Raw genomic sequence first — 16,061 nt, forward strand, 5'->3', positions numbered from 1 at the left:
TGAAATTTGAAATAATAAATATATATGATTATTATTTCATACATCATTAATGAAATTTCAATCATCATAAGTAGGATTTGCCTCGTGTTTTTTTAATTATAAATTAGTGGCAATGGCTTTTGGCTAGCCAGCTGAAACCAAAAGTCAACTCTCAAATTTTATTGATGGGGTTTGTGTTGGATGATTTTTCATATATAGGCAATGGCTATTGGCTAGCGAGCTCAAACCGAAGCAAAGCAACGAAGCACCAGGGTTTCCACCGTTAGACCTGGCCCAAAGCCGAATGGTATGCCCCACTCTAACCCCTCACCAGTCGTGGCTTTGCCTTCCAACACTGACATTTTCCTCATCTCGTCAAGAACAAAGAGTACGCTTGGACTCCACATGTTCCCATATTCACTTAGCACATGCCAAGTCGCTTTAAGCTTCTCCTTTTCCAAGCCAAGTTTTTCTTCAATTCCTTTAAGAATAGCTGGGCCACCAGGATGGACTACGTAAAACAATCTTTTCCATTCGCTAATGCCTAAAGGAGTAAACGCTTCAATTATGCATTGCTCAATGTTATTAGCAATGTACTTAGGCACATCTCTAGGCACATCTCTAGACAAATAATACTCCATCCCCATTTCTCGTATTTTTCCTACCATTAAATCAGCTGTGCCTGGGATAATGGTCTGATTCGCTGACACAATTTGAAATAAAGGGCGCTCGTTGATGGTGGTATCAAGATTAGCACCAACAATCACAGCCGCAGCCCCATCAGCAAAAATTGCAGAGGCCACGAGTATGTCTAAATGGGTCTCACAAGGTGGCTGGAAACACTCAACCGTGAGGTCAGAGCACACAACCAGCACTCGAGCACCAGCGTTGTTCTCTGCCAAATCCTTGGCAAGACGAAGGGCAGTCCCACCAGCAAAGCAACCTTGTTGATAAATCATGAATCTCTGAACTGAATGTTTCAGGCCAATGAGATTAGCAAGCTGATGGTCAGCGCTAGGCATGTTTATCCCTGATGATGTACAAAATATAAGGTGCGCGATCCTTGATATGGGTTGTCCCCATTCTTCAATGCCGCTTGCTTGCCAAGCTTAGGTACTTCAGTTACCAGAATATCTTGACGAACATTAAAGGAAGGAGCCTTATAGATATTTAAGTTTGGATTCTCTCTGATAATGGCCTCAGTGAGGTGTATGTAACGTTTCTTTATTGCAGATTTCTCACCTGTTAGCCGAAATCACAGTCAGATCTTATATATGTACATATATCAATTGAAGAAATCGATCAGAAAATTTGAGGAATGTTTATATATATATATATATATACATAAATTATAACTTGAAAAATAAAAGAAAAGGTTACAGATCCTGAGATGATAACTATCTAATTAATATAACATAATTTAATTTATAATTTTTGAAACTGTGATACATACACGTCGAAATTTGTCTTTCAATTGTGTCATATGCTCACTTTTAGTCACTCGAAATTAAAATTCAGGATAGTCAATTTGGTAGAAACAATTAGGTGGATTTGTGGTGCCAATAGATAGAATGGTGGCTAATTTCCCAGCTTTGCGAGTCTCCGAGTTATTTTCAGCTGCCATATCTACAACTGTTTGATTTGTGACATTAGTTAATTTTCTCAAAATTGAGTTTATATAGAAATTATTTGAAAAGCTTTTACAATATTGAAGGAGGAATTGAGTAAGGCTTCAATGCCCATGGAGTTTATAGGTTTGGCAGGTTAGGTTCAGGCATGTTCAATTAATCACTTGATCCTACGGGTTTACACTATGCATAGAAGCTAGTGAGTGCAAATTTTGTTGGGCTAAAAGCCTCCAATCCAATCACACTAGCGGAAACGAAATCAAACAATAAATCAAATACACAAGAGACAACAATTTAACGTGGTTCGGTCCATCTGACCTACATCCACGGATGAGAAACAAGATCCACTAGTTGTAGAGAATTACAAACATACATCAAATCATCAACCTTACTCAACAGTCAATACTCATAAGACACTTTCAATCTCCTCTAGTCATATGGAGTATTCTTAATCCAAACAAATACAAACCCAAACCCTTGTGCACCCTTTCAACATAACCAAACACATACCCATATGCTCTCATACATCATACCTATGTGGACCCTCTTAGTCTCCTCTAGTCCACTCACAAACAAACATGCATACCCATAAGATGTAGAACCCCAATACTCCTATGGGGTGTCTATCCCACAAAAACTTACAACTTTCTTACATCTTTTTTCTCATACCTAACCCTGTAGAGACTTCACATATTTATAACCATACAAACTTGCCTATTAAAAATCCCTCTCCTCTTAGAATTCTTCTCTTGTAAGTCAAATTTGCTTATTAAGAATCCCTTTCCTTTTAGAATTCTTCTCTTGCAAGTCAAACTTACCTATTAAGAATCCCCTTTCTCTTAGAATTCTTCTTTTGCAAGTTTTTTGGTCTATCAAGCAATATCTGACAAATCTCAAATAAATCTCTAACAAATCCCAAACAAATCTCTTATGAGATTTGAGTCAATATTCCCAACAATCTCCACCTTGACTCAAATTCCATCAATAATCTGTCTTCATGCTAGACATGCTTGGCTCCATCTGTAATGGAAATCTCACAATCATCTTCTCTTCTCTTGTTTCTTCACGGTTCATACAAACCAATCTTCAATCTTCAAAACTTAAACTCGAACTCTTCTCTTGAATCGAGCTCTTCTGGACTTGCTTCTTCCCATGCCTCAAATCATGCACTTCCCACATCTTAAACCTTTAGCTCTTCTCACATCTCGAACTTTCAGCTCTTCCACATCTCGAACCTTCAGCTCTTTCCACATATTGAATCTTCAACTCTTCTCACGTTTCAAACCTTCAGCTCTGATACCATTTGTTGGGCTAAAAGCCTCCAATCTAATCACATGAGCGGAAGCGAAATCAAATAATAAATCAAACACACAAGAGACAACAATTTAATGTGGTTCGATCCAACTGACCTACATCCACGGATGAGAAACAAGATCCACTAGATGTAGAGAATTACAAACATACATCATATCATCAACCTCACTCAACAATCAATACTCATAAGACACTCTCAATCTCCTCTAGTCATATAGAGTATTCTTAACCCAAACAAATACAAACCCAAACCCTTGTGCCCTTTCAACATAACCAAACACATACCTGTATGCTATCATACATCATACCTATGTGGACCCTCTCTGTCTCCTTTAGTCTACTCACAAACAAACATGCACACCCATAAGACGTAGAATCCCAATACTCCTATGGGGTGTCTATCCCACAAAAACTTACAACTCTTACATTTTTTTTCTCATACCTAACCCTATAGAGACTTCACATATTTATAACCATACAAACTTGCCCATTAAGAATCCCTTTTCTCTTAGAATTCTTCTCTTATAAGTCAAACTTACCTATTAAGAATCCCTTTCCTTTTAGAATTCTTCTCTTGCAAGTCAAACTTACCTATTAAGAATCCCTTTGCTCTTAGAATTCTTCTTTTGCAAGTCTTTTTGTCCATCAAGCAATATCTGACAAATCTCAAACAAATCTCTAACAAATCCCAAACAAATCTCTTATGAGATTTAAGTCAATATTTCCAACAAATTTTTGCCATTAAAAATTTGAAAAATGTTAGAGTGAGGTTAGATAGGAAATTCTGAAATTTTAAAAAATTTTGGAATGTTAGTATTTTGAAATGGATCAATTTAAAATAATAGAATTTATAATTCATGAATTGTTTGGATAATTATTTTTTAAAACTAAATTTTAAATATTAGAATTTGATAAGACAAAAAACTGAAATATGAAGATTATTATATTTGTAAAAATTACATAGATGTTACTAATAATATAAAAAAATTCCCTTAAGAGGCAAAATTTATAAAATTCCTTAGTTTTATAGTAAGAAATCAACATTTATCATGTTTTGTTTTTGGCTAAGGCAACTTTTTTTTTTTTCAATTTTAACTACAAAAACTCATTATAAAATTTATTTTTAAATTTTTTATATTGTTAGCAATACTTACATATTTTTACAGATCTAATGATCCGTATTTCATATATATTTTAATATTTTTTAATCATAATATTATTATTTATTTATTACAATTATTTTTTATCTTATCAATTTCTAATATTAAATTTTTTTTAAAAAAAGTAATTATCTAAATAATTCAATTATAAATTCTGTTATTTTGAATTGATGCATTTCAAAATGTGAACATTTCAAATATTTTAAAATTTTCAAAATTTCCCATCTAAACTCACCATAATAATTTTTTTTTTCAAATTTTTAATGACATTGTCAAAGCTTTAGATTTCAAATGAAGGGAAAGTTAAACTTAATAAACTTAATTATTGCATAAGAAATCTAAAGTTTATTGTAAAAAAAAAATTGTTAAAATGAAATCTCTCGTTCAAGGCACTTTAATATTGTTAAAAAGTAATGCTTATTAAAGCTTATCAAGTTTAACTTTTTGCCCTACTCTGCCTGACAAAAAAATAAAAAGTTCATATGCCTGCTCCTAAATATAATAATGCATAATAAGTAAAATTATTTGACTTGATTTTTTTTTTTGATATTTTATCTTCAAAATATATGGTCTTATTTTCACATATTTAAAATAAAAAATAAAAGAATGATTGCAAGTCAAAAGAACTTTCTTCATTATATTTTTCTTTAATGAAACAAATAATATTTTCACGATTTTTTTTTCCTTTTTTTCTGGTATTTCTAAAATCATTTCTTTAGGAGAGTAAGTACAAAATTGTTCTTATACGCAATTATTTCCCTTAATTTGATATTCAAAACACCGAAAAAAATGTTATGCTACCTTATATTTTTTTTTCATCATGTTTTCATACCACCAATTAAGCACTAGCTAGATGGATGATGAACATTTTGTGGTTAAAATGTTAAATCCTATCTAGTTAGGGACCAACTTATTGCCTATATCCTATAACATGTTTAATTAAGATGGATTTAGATTTTTATTAATTAATATAGACATCAAATTTTGTTTGGATCTATTGATGTCTTAAATCACATTTTTAATTTTTGATTATTAATATTAAACTATTAATATAATAAAAAAATATCGATAATAAAATATTAATATTAGTTTAATACTAAAAAAAAGAAAGGAAGAAAAAAAGGAGCAAAAATTAATTTTTTTAAAAAAAAAGTGGCAAAAAGCAGGCCGCTGATGTTGGTACCAACCACCTTGCAGCCACCTTCAGCTATCCTTACCCTCACCAACTCCCTGTCCAACCACCCGACCAGCTGTCTGACCAGCCCACCTATAGCCTACCTCTACAGCCACCTCTACGACATACCTTATAGCCACTCTAGTCCACCCAATCCTTAAAGCCCTAGCTTTTTTCCCTTTTAGCTTTCTCTTCTCGGACACACTAGAACCCCACGCAGACACACTACTTTCGAATACACCAGAAACCCCAACCTTGGCCCCCCATCTAGCCACTACATTACCCTCAGATACCTAGAAACTCAGAGACTTCCAATGATCACAAACCATAAGCTTCGGTTACCTAGAAACCGAACTCCCAAACCGAACCCTAGCTCAACCCCAACTACACCTCTGCCTAGTCATCCCCTTGACCATAGCCCTTGCCCGTTCAAGACACCATTTCACAAATCCCGGTGTCGAGCTTCCACCCATGCAAACACCCCTCACCAACCAGAAAACAAAAAATACCATAAACATAAAAAAAAAGCAACATAGTCCTCGTCGATTAGGCAAGGAACCAACAACGCTGAGCTACCTGGAAAGAACAAATAAATATATAAGTTTTAGTTTTACAAAAAAAAAAAATGGGAAACAAAAACTTTAAGCCTCGATTTACGTCGATCGGGGCTATTTTCGGTGAAAAGAAGGCCATATCTAAGAAGAGGGTGCCGAGAAAAACTTGGGAAAGATTTTTGGCATTTTTTAGCAACATACGACCGCCGGCAATCATTGGCAGTGACCTTAAGTGGTGGTCAGCGTGATGGTCTGATGCTGAACTCTGGCAAAGCCAAAGAATTTTTTTTTTAGCCAAAGATTTTTTCCTGGAGCATAAGAAGAAATGAGCCAAAAATAAAACTTAAGCTTATAAAGAGAAAACTCGAAGCAAAATGACATTGTATTACTCAAAGAGAGGATCTGTGCGTGGACCTAGCTCCCACCCGAATTCACGCGACCCGACCAGACGACCCATCATTTAGCCAGCATTGAACCAATTTGACTGAACTGGTCACCGAACCGCCTCTCATCCGATTCAACCGGATAGAACCTCTGAACCACTCGAATCATCCGAACCATCATTGATCGGTTCGGTTCAGGTAATTTTTTTCTATGTTTTTATATATTATTATTTTTGTTATTTTGTCCTTTATTTTTAATATTTATACATGATAAATTCTTAAATTTTTTTAGAATAAATATTTAATTATTTTTAATAATAATAAAATAAAAATAAAATAGGATAATAACTAAAAAAAACTAAAAATACAAAATAATAATAATAATATAAAAATAATAAAAATTGAATGGTAATTTTTTTATTTTCCCTGCCTAGATGTTAGAGGTAATAAAAATATAAAATCTTAAAATATAATTTCGCCTAAATGTTGGAGAATTATAAAATAATAATAATAATAATAAAATTAAAAAAAAGATAATAATAATAATAATAATAATAATAATAATAATAATAATAATAACAACAACTTTTCATAAAAAGAGAGAAATATATAAAAAATTTTAATTAATTTTTTAAAATCATAAAAATTGAACTTGCTTTAAAAATTCGCTTAGATGTTAAAGATTTTTAGAGATGTTCGCGTTTGTTTTAAACCCTAAAATTCAAATCCTAAATTTCAAAACCCTTAAAACCTTAAAATTGAAACTCTAAAACTAACCCTCAAACCCCTTAAACCCTAAAAATGAAACCCTAAACCCTTCAAACCTTAAAATCAAAATCCCAAACCTCCAAATCGTAAGATCAAAACTTCAAACCCTAAAAACAAAACCCTAAACCCTTTAAACCTTAAAATCAAAATCCTAAACCTTTAAATCCCAAATCTCGAAACCCTAAAACTAAATCCAAACTCTAAACCCCAAAATCAAAACCCCAAACTTCCAAACTCTAAAATTAAACTCTAAATCCTAAACCCTAAAATCAAAACCCTAAACCTTCCAAACCATAAAACAAATCCCTAAACCCTCTAAACCCTAAAATTAAACCCTAAACCCTTCAAGTCTTAAAATCAAAACCCTAAACATCAAAACCCTAAAATCGAAACCTAAACGCCAAAATCTGAAACTCAAAAACCTAACCCTAAAATCCAAAATGCCAAACCCTAAAATCCAAAAACCTTAAAATTCAAATCCAAAATCCCAAATTTGGTACACAACTCCGAACCATCACCGAAAAAATCATTCAAACTCCAAAACCCTTAAAACCCTAAATCTATTTCGAAACTTTAAGGATACATGTGAAATCTCATATGAAATGATTTGTTCTCGAATGCCCGCTTAGATGATGAGATATTTAGGAAACTTTATTTCATTAAGTTTTTCATACGAATCCTTAATTTACATTAATAATGGGATTAATAAATAAAAAGTATAATGGTATAATGAGATCTTAAATATAAATAGTTGCACCAAAGTTAGGCCTAGATGTTGGGGAGTCAAGGTGGTCTCATTATATTTAAGAATCCAATTTCAAATTTGCACTTCATTATCATACACAACATTTATTGGCTTACATACATTTATTTGTTACTGTTTGCACTTGTTTGCATTTCTTTTTCTTTAATTGTTACTTGCTATCTGATAATATCATTATTTACTTTTTCGCAAAAAAATATTTTTTGATTTACTTATTTTTAAAATTATTATATTATAAAATAAAACAAAAATAACATTCTAAAGAAAATAATTCTTAGTATTCTACCTAGATGTTGGAGAGTCACCAATAATTATCTTTCACAAAGAGTGTTATTTTTATTTTAAGGAGTATTTTGTTTAATCTTAAGCGAAAAGAGTTATTTTAAATTCTACCTAGATGTTGAAGAATTTTAAGATAATTCTTTAACTTAAAGATTTCTTCAATATTCCTAAAAAAGAATTTTAATTGAAATTTATTTTTTTTAAAAGTGAAGAGAATTAGTGTTAAATTTCAATTGAAACCATTTTTATCTAATACATAAAATAACCCGTAATTAAATGATATCAATTTATGGGCGTTGTAGGGGTGCTAATCCTTCCCCGCACATAACTGACTCTCAGACCTAACTTGATTTTCGTAGATCAAAATTTATGTTTTTGATAAACTTTAAACCTATTTTTATAGTTTTATTAAAAAAATAAACTTTTTGGTGATCAATCACACCCTAACAAAGATTGATGACGATTCCTCTCATTTTTTTATAATTTTAAAATCTTTTACGTCTGACGATCCTAAAACTGTTACGATAATTAATTACTTGTGTATGTTTAATTAATTACTTAAAATTTAAAAAACTATTATTACTGATAAAAAGTAATGCTTGAAATATATTAGTCATTTCGGGGAAAAAAAAGTTTAATAAGTTTAGCTTGTGCTCCCTCTCTAATTGGAAATGACAAAGCACGTGGACCTAGTACCCTTATATATAATAGTACATAAGAAGAAAAACTTAACAATACCAGAACTTTCTGTAGCTGGTAATCTATTGGAGGAAGCGAAGCCAAACTATTACTAGTAGCCTAGAGTGAAAAAAATAAAAAATAAAAAATAATTTAAAATTATAGTATTTAATTCGGTTTTGAATCAATTTTTTTATTGAATTTAAATTATAAATTTAAATATTAAATATATATAATAAATTTGAATTAAATTTTAAATCGATAAATAAAAAATTGAAAGAAAAACTGAATTGAATTATTTGTTTTTATTAGTTTTTATATATTTTTTAAATTTTTATAAAATAAAAATAATTTATTTTATATTTAAATTTATTTAAGTATTTTAAAAATCATATATAAAAAATAAAAAATTTAAATTTAAGATACTAATTTATGAAATTGAATCAATAAAATTTTTTTTAATCAAATTGTATGAATATTCAATTTAAATTCGAATCAAATTTTAAAAATTTGTATATATTATTTAAAAAATTAAATTAAATTCTATTCAATTATCACTTTTAATTTCAATCATTTTAAAGCTGTTCACGTAAGGGGCAATGAAAATGAGGCTGTCCACAAACAAGCTGAATATGCACTTAAAGTTAAACACACTCTGCACCGGATGGAGGAATGCCCTCGTACGATATTGGATGTTATTTCTGATGTGTGTATTAGTCCTTCTTATTAATGGAAACTACATTTAATTTCAAAATATAAGTAAAGTATATTTTTTGACATTTTCTCTCTAAATTATGTGGTCTAATTTCCACTTAGTTAAAATAATAAAATAAATAAACAAATAAAAGAATGATTAAAAGTTAGAAGAACTTTCTTCATCATATTTTTCTTTTAATGAAATAAATACTATTTTAGTGATTTTTTTTTTCTGGAGTTTCTAAAATCATTCCTTTAGAAGGGTAAGTGCAAAATTGTTCTTATACTCAGTTATTTCTCTTAATTTGATTTTCAAAACACCAAAAATGTTTTTCGACTTCATATTTTTCATCATATTTTAATAACCCCAATTAGATAGTGTTAGGTATTTTTTTTCAAGATTATTATGGTAATTTAATTATCGAGATATTCATTTAACTAAGGTGATCATCACTCCTGATTTGAAATTATTTTATTTGATTAACAATTATTAATTCTTAAAAATTAAAAATTAAAAATTACTGTGTTTGATATTATTACAAATAAAATATTATTTTATTTGAAAGTACCAAAATAATTATATATATTGTAAGACTAATAGTTTTACAAGTTAATGATTTCAATATTGTGTAAAAATAAAAATTTGTATATTATTAGTAATATTTTATTTATTTCATAATAAAATATGATTAAATTAAAATTTTAAAAATATATTTATTAATAGATAAATTATTTTTATAGTATAAATTATGTAAAAAATAATTGAATTGAAAAATAAAGTTAATTTATTTTTTTAAGAAACACGCTACTTGTATTGTTTGCGGTGTCTTTGGATTTTATTGTTAGTTGACAAGATAATAACTTTTTACTAAAATCACAACAAAAAAATTATATTATATATAAAAACTTCAAAAAATTTAAAAAACTCAAATTATTTTTAAATTTTTTACAGTGAATATAGTTTGAACATATAAAATTTGTAATATAAAATAATTACAATTTTGAGAACATATAAGTTTTTAATTTACAAGTTAATGGACAATATTAACTATTGCTAATTTTACATATCACTTTGATAATAAAAATTTCTCTCTTTTGAATGAAAATTAAATCATCCTCCAAGGCAGTGATTTGATTATTCTTAGTGATCGAATATCATCATTATATGCAGATTTAAAATATTCCAATATTTTTAGCAAAAGTTTTTGTTATATATTTTTAAAATAAGTATGGGGAGCAATCCCATACTTAAAAAAAAAAAAAAAGAAGCCATTTAATCTAGTACGAGTGGAAGTCTAATGTAGTTGAATTAAAATGGCCAAAGTGCAAGCTTAGACCATAGGCTTGAATTTTCTTACTTTCATTAGTCATACATTAATCAAATAATTATTTAATTAGTGGCATTTGGCACTTGCAATGCAAAAAATAATAAATTATTTTATTATTTAATCATAACTTAAATTTTAATTAAATAAAAGTCAAATGTTGATATGAATGATTATATCAAGATAGTTATGTTTGAATAGATATTTATATCTGTATAAATAGTTAATTTTAGAATCTCTCACCATTTTCAAAATAATTCCAACTTGTGATAATTTGGAAATCAAATGAATAAATGAAGTTTTTTTATTAAAACAAAATTGTATAGTAGACTATGCCTTGAACCAATTATTTCATTTGGTTAATCGAATTTTTTTCACACAATAATTTTACCATCGAATGAATGCTCAGTACTCATGAAACTTTTATGGCCATGTCTCTACATTCTCTTTTCTTGAATGTTGTTTGTGCCGAGCTTCGATCTAAGGGTGTTCTTAAAAAGATATAAAAGAAGAATGGTTAGAGGCAAATGTTAGAAGTGTTCCCTACATTTATAGTTCGACGCACAAGTCAGAATGAGTGAGGTTGGAAAAAGAATAATATAGGAAATTAGGGGTATATTGAACTTGCCTTAATGATGCATGGATGTTCATATTTATAGATAGGAGATAGAAAACCATCGAGGGATAATAACGAAGTGACCGAGTTAACGTAGCACTTAGTATGTTAGGCCACATGTCGAAATTACACCTGATTGTCTACTGAAGGCTTTTAATGAAGAGAAAGACCATTATATCCTTTTGACCATCAAATGCTCCCAACATTTTGTCCCCCTATCAAGTAGCCTAAATATCATATTGTTGGGTATGCAGTCGGCACATTTCATGCAAGCTAGATAAGCAAAAGAAGATGACGTGAAATTTGATTCTTTATAGTCGATGTCATCATAGAGGTCAGCTTTGGGAAACAATTAGCCTTAAGTTGTGGTCTGACCTGATGGGGCTTTGATCTTGCATGTATCTCTTAAGTTGAGTGCATAACCGACTTGAAAGTTACTAAGGTGTCAAGTGTTTGGGGTGACCCGAGGTTTATTAGAAAGTGTTCATCTACTCAACATAGGACTTGTGTTTTATTTCAAGGATTTGGATTCAAGTTTTTGTTTTGAGCATCGGTTCGTTAAGTTGGTTCATGTAAAAAATTTATCCAGCTTGTCTTGGGGAATGGCGTGGTTTGGTCAATCTAATGGCATTAAAAGAGAGAGGTAGTTTAAGCATGAAAATCTAAAACTTTAAGACGAAAAGATGTCTTCCCATTTACACTCAGACACATGGTGTAATTTACGTTGTTCATCTAATCTAAAGTACAGCTATATAAAAAGTCATTAGGGCTTTCATTTTTCACCATTTTACTTTCATTGCTCTTTATTCGACTTAAGTTTTTTGAACTCAAAAGCTTTTTGACCATAGAGTTGTTCTTTTTTTTGTCCATTCTTTCTACTTTTTTCGGTATATATTTTCATTTATGTCTTCTAGTTTTAGTTTTAGAATGGCCGAAAGTTTCAGGATAGAACCTAAGAGGGTTAGCTCAAGCAGGACAATGATGACCTGATTTTATCAGTCATCAGAGGTATGATTATTGGAGGTGGCCTACTGGTTCAACCTAATGTCCAAAAAGAGGTGGCAACAAAATGATGACAATGCTCGGGCAAGAAAAGAATGGATCCTGAGCATAAAGGAACTATGTGCTTAGATTAATTTTAAGCTAGGGAATCCACTTCCCTTCTCTGTTTCCCAAGTCGATCCATCTTCTATGGCTAACCTTTTCTCATCTTTGGTTGTTCCCTCTTTTAGGGTTCAGTCTCATTATTTTTTTCTACTTTCGTTCTCCCATCAATAGATGCTCTCGTTTTGATCAACTTTCATTGAGATTACTTCTTTTTCTGAAAGGTCTCTACCTCATTTTTCTTCTTTTGAGGTCATGTTCTCTCAGTCACAATTCCATTTTAGAATCTTACTTCTGCTCAAAAGTCAAAATGTTCTGACAATAAAAATTTTGATGATGAGGAGAAACAGGATGAAAGGGGTATCCTGACTGAGAAAAGTGATGGCAATGAAGAAAATCATGTGAAGTAGGATGAGTTGATTGATGTTGCTGTGTATACTCATTGTGACCTCAGTATGATCCCTGAAAATATGATAAGGGAACTAAAGGGCAGGGCTAATCCTGAAAATTATCCTAATATGTGTTTAGCTTATCATGTTCACACTATAATGATGATCTTTCATTTTTTTAGAGAGGGCTATAGTATATTAATGTCGAAATCCTTAGATCGAGTCACTGATAAACTATAGTCATATCAACTCTATGTATATTTGGATTCATTTGTGATTGGTCTGAGGTTTCCACTTCATTTATTATTTGTTTCAATTTTTAATTATTACAATTTAACTATCACTTAGCTCACTTCTAACTTTATATGGTACATAGTAAGTTTTATCATTTTTTGCCAATACCTAAATATTCTTCTCAATTTCCATTTATTCAGAGAATTTTTTTCATTAAAAAGCACCCTAGTGATAGGATGTGATATTACATAATAACTCGACCCAATAAAAAATTATTTGTTGATTGCTCGAGCTCTATAAAAAATTGAAAGCTGTTTTTTCTTTGCCTTCAAAAACAAAAAATAAATAAAAGTGATGCGATCGATATCGAGGTTACTATCGAGTTTAAGGCATGGAAAGATAATAAATAGTTCGATGTTTTTGTGGATGCACCAGTAGCTCTCTCTATCTTGGATTTATTAGACCGAGATAAAATAATGAAGTATATCCATAAGGAGGCTCGTCATTGATGCCCATCGGCTGGCCTCCCTTAAAGTAATAAATAAAAAAAGTACTAGGATATGTGTGAGATAGCTTCATAGGATTTTATTTTAACTTGGTTTTTATTTAATTGTTAGCTAGATTTTACAGAGATGTCTATTAATAAAGATTTCAATTTCTCCCTATTCCAGCATGTACTAAGGCCCAAAAAAGCACAAAGCAAGAAGATTTAGCTTAGGGCCCTATTTTACAAAGAAGATAAGGTTATCAATCCTGTGGTGGGTAGACCATCGAACATTTTGGCCCAACACTCCCTCACCGATCGAAAAGCGAAGTCCACAAATTATTGAGAGCTTTCCTCCATCGCATCTTATCTTACCAAGAAACCAAAGGTCAAGGTCTCCTTTTCTACTTTGGAGAAATTTGAAACAAGGGTGTTAAGGCCTAGTTTAGAGAAGATTTGCCTATTGACAACCCCACAGAGATCCTTGATATGGCAAGGAGGTTTTGCAAGGTCACAGTCCCTTCCCTTGGTCGAAACTACTTAACTATAGCTCAGCTTTTTCATTGTTTTTTATTTTTATTTTTTACTTAAGTTTGAGTTTGTCTTATGCAATCTAATAGAAGCTCTCATCTTAGTCTCTTGACAACACCAGCTAAGCCCTCCACCATGCCTATCTTACCATAGCTCACCTACTCAAGGCCCAAAAAAATATAACTACCTTGAGTAAGAGCTCTAATGTTCTGGGTAACATCAGATCCAACCTCAGTACGTCCCATAAAAAAGAGATTGAACAGAGAAAGAGGAATATGAGCTAAAAACCAAGTTGAAGGCCATCTTGATTAAGAAAGCCTTGACTTATTCTATAAGAGAGCAGGCCAAACTAAAGCTTAATGATGCTTAAACTGATATAGTAAGGTTGAATTCGAAGCTAAAGGCTCGAGATAAGGAGAAAAAAAAAACTAAAAAAGAAAGCTATTAAGGACTTCAAGCCTTCAAGGAATTCTTCTAGCTCTATATGGAGTTTTCTAGGGACAATGTGCTCGGTGCCTTTGATCTAGCCAAAGATGAGGTGTAATTCAAATTTACTGACCCAACCTCATTCTCTCTAATATTGATATCAATAATATCAGATTAAGGCCTCTTTCAAGTCAACCTAAAGAGAAGAAGAAGATGAAAGAGGAAAAAGATGATGATAGGGCCATGGATGCCGCACTCGAGGTAGCTTTGGAGGCTAAGCACGAGATGGATGAGGCTAGGGAAGCTAAGGTCATTGCTGTTGCTTCTATTGATAGGGTTGCTACTACTACTATTGATATTGCTAACACAGTTTTTTTTAACTTTTTGTAAATTTTTTATTTTAGAAATGTTGATGTATAAAGTTAGTTTTTATGGTGACCTCATATAGGAATCATCTGCTAACAATTTTTGTACCGATCATATCAATAGGAAATTAAATATATATTTTGTTCAAGTTTTAGTTCAGTTATTATTTTTTATTTATTCGCACAAGTTTAAGCTCAGTTAATCATGGTAACAAAAGCTTTATGGATTTACATTGGGTCATTCAGAAAAAACCAACTAGTGTTTGATTTGACTAAAATTGATTTGATTTAGCTCAGTTAAATGGGTTGAGGATTTACCTAGTCATTCAAGAATATCTTGAATTAAATTAACTTGAGAATCCATCCAAGTACCAGGTCAAATTTTGTTAGATTGGTTGGGGTATGAGCTCAGAGTAAATGTAATCATTATCTGTCTTCATTAATTTTTTGGTTACAAGTGCGAGCTTGGTTTACCACCTCGGTAATATATTTTAAAGTTATTTACGTTTCACGTCCTTTAGATAATGTTACTATTAATGTCCTATAGCTTGTAGGTTGCATCATGGATGACTCCTTGACTATACATGGCTCTTTTTAGGTTGGGGCTAATTTGCCACCTTAGTCATCCATTCTTGAAGCATTAATTTTTTTAAACTCCAAGTTACCCTTCTTGATGTGCTTAAGTTGGACTTTTTTTTTATAATAAGTAGATACTTTCTATTGATAAACTGCTACCTATATTAAAGCTACATCTTTCCATTCTTTAATGAGGCTTAAGTCAGCCTTTAGAGCTTTTTTTTTTTAGCCCTAATTCAACTCTTAAGCTTAGAAAGTCGATCTTGATAGGTACCACAACCTTTGTTTCAAATACCAGTTGAAATAAGATTTCACCTATTGGTAACTTAGTGGTCGTCCTCAGGGTCTATAATACCCTTGGTAATTCATCAACTCACTTCTCTTTCACTTCATCTATTTATTTTTTTAGGGCTTCTAATATTGTTTTGTTTGCCTATTTGACCTGTTTATTGAACTGAGGGTGGGCGACCGACGTGAATCTTAAGTCAATATAAAGGTTCAAACGCCATTCTTTGAACTTCAAGTTTTCAAATTGTTTGCCATTATCTACTATTATTGACCGAGGTAGGCTGAATCTACAAATTATGTTTTTTCATACAAATTTCTTGACTTGGGCCTCTATCATAGTGGTT

At 31.0% G+C, this 16,061-nt stretch overlaps 1 pseudogene; it reads right to left on the reverse strand.

The window, feature by feature from the left end:
• Positions 1-209: 209 nt before the first annotated feature.
• LOC149520514 (chalcone synthase pseudogene) lies at positions 210-953 on the reverse strand (annotated as a pseudogene).
• Between the last annotated feature and the right edge of the window lie 15,108 nt (positions 954-16,061).

This window comes from Durio zibethinus, chromosome 1 (assembly GCF_047325235.1).
Source record: "Durio zibethinus cultivar Kanyao isolate XHJ-2024 chromosome 1, ASM4732523v1, whole genome shotgun sequence".
In the NCBI taxonomy this organism is placed as follows: Eukaryota; Viridiplantae; Streptophyta; class Magnoliopsida; order Malvales; family Malvaceae; genus Durio; species Durio zibethinus.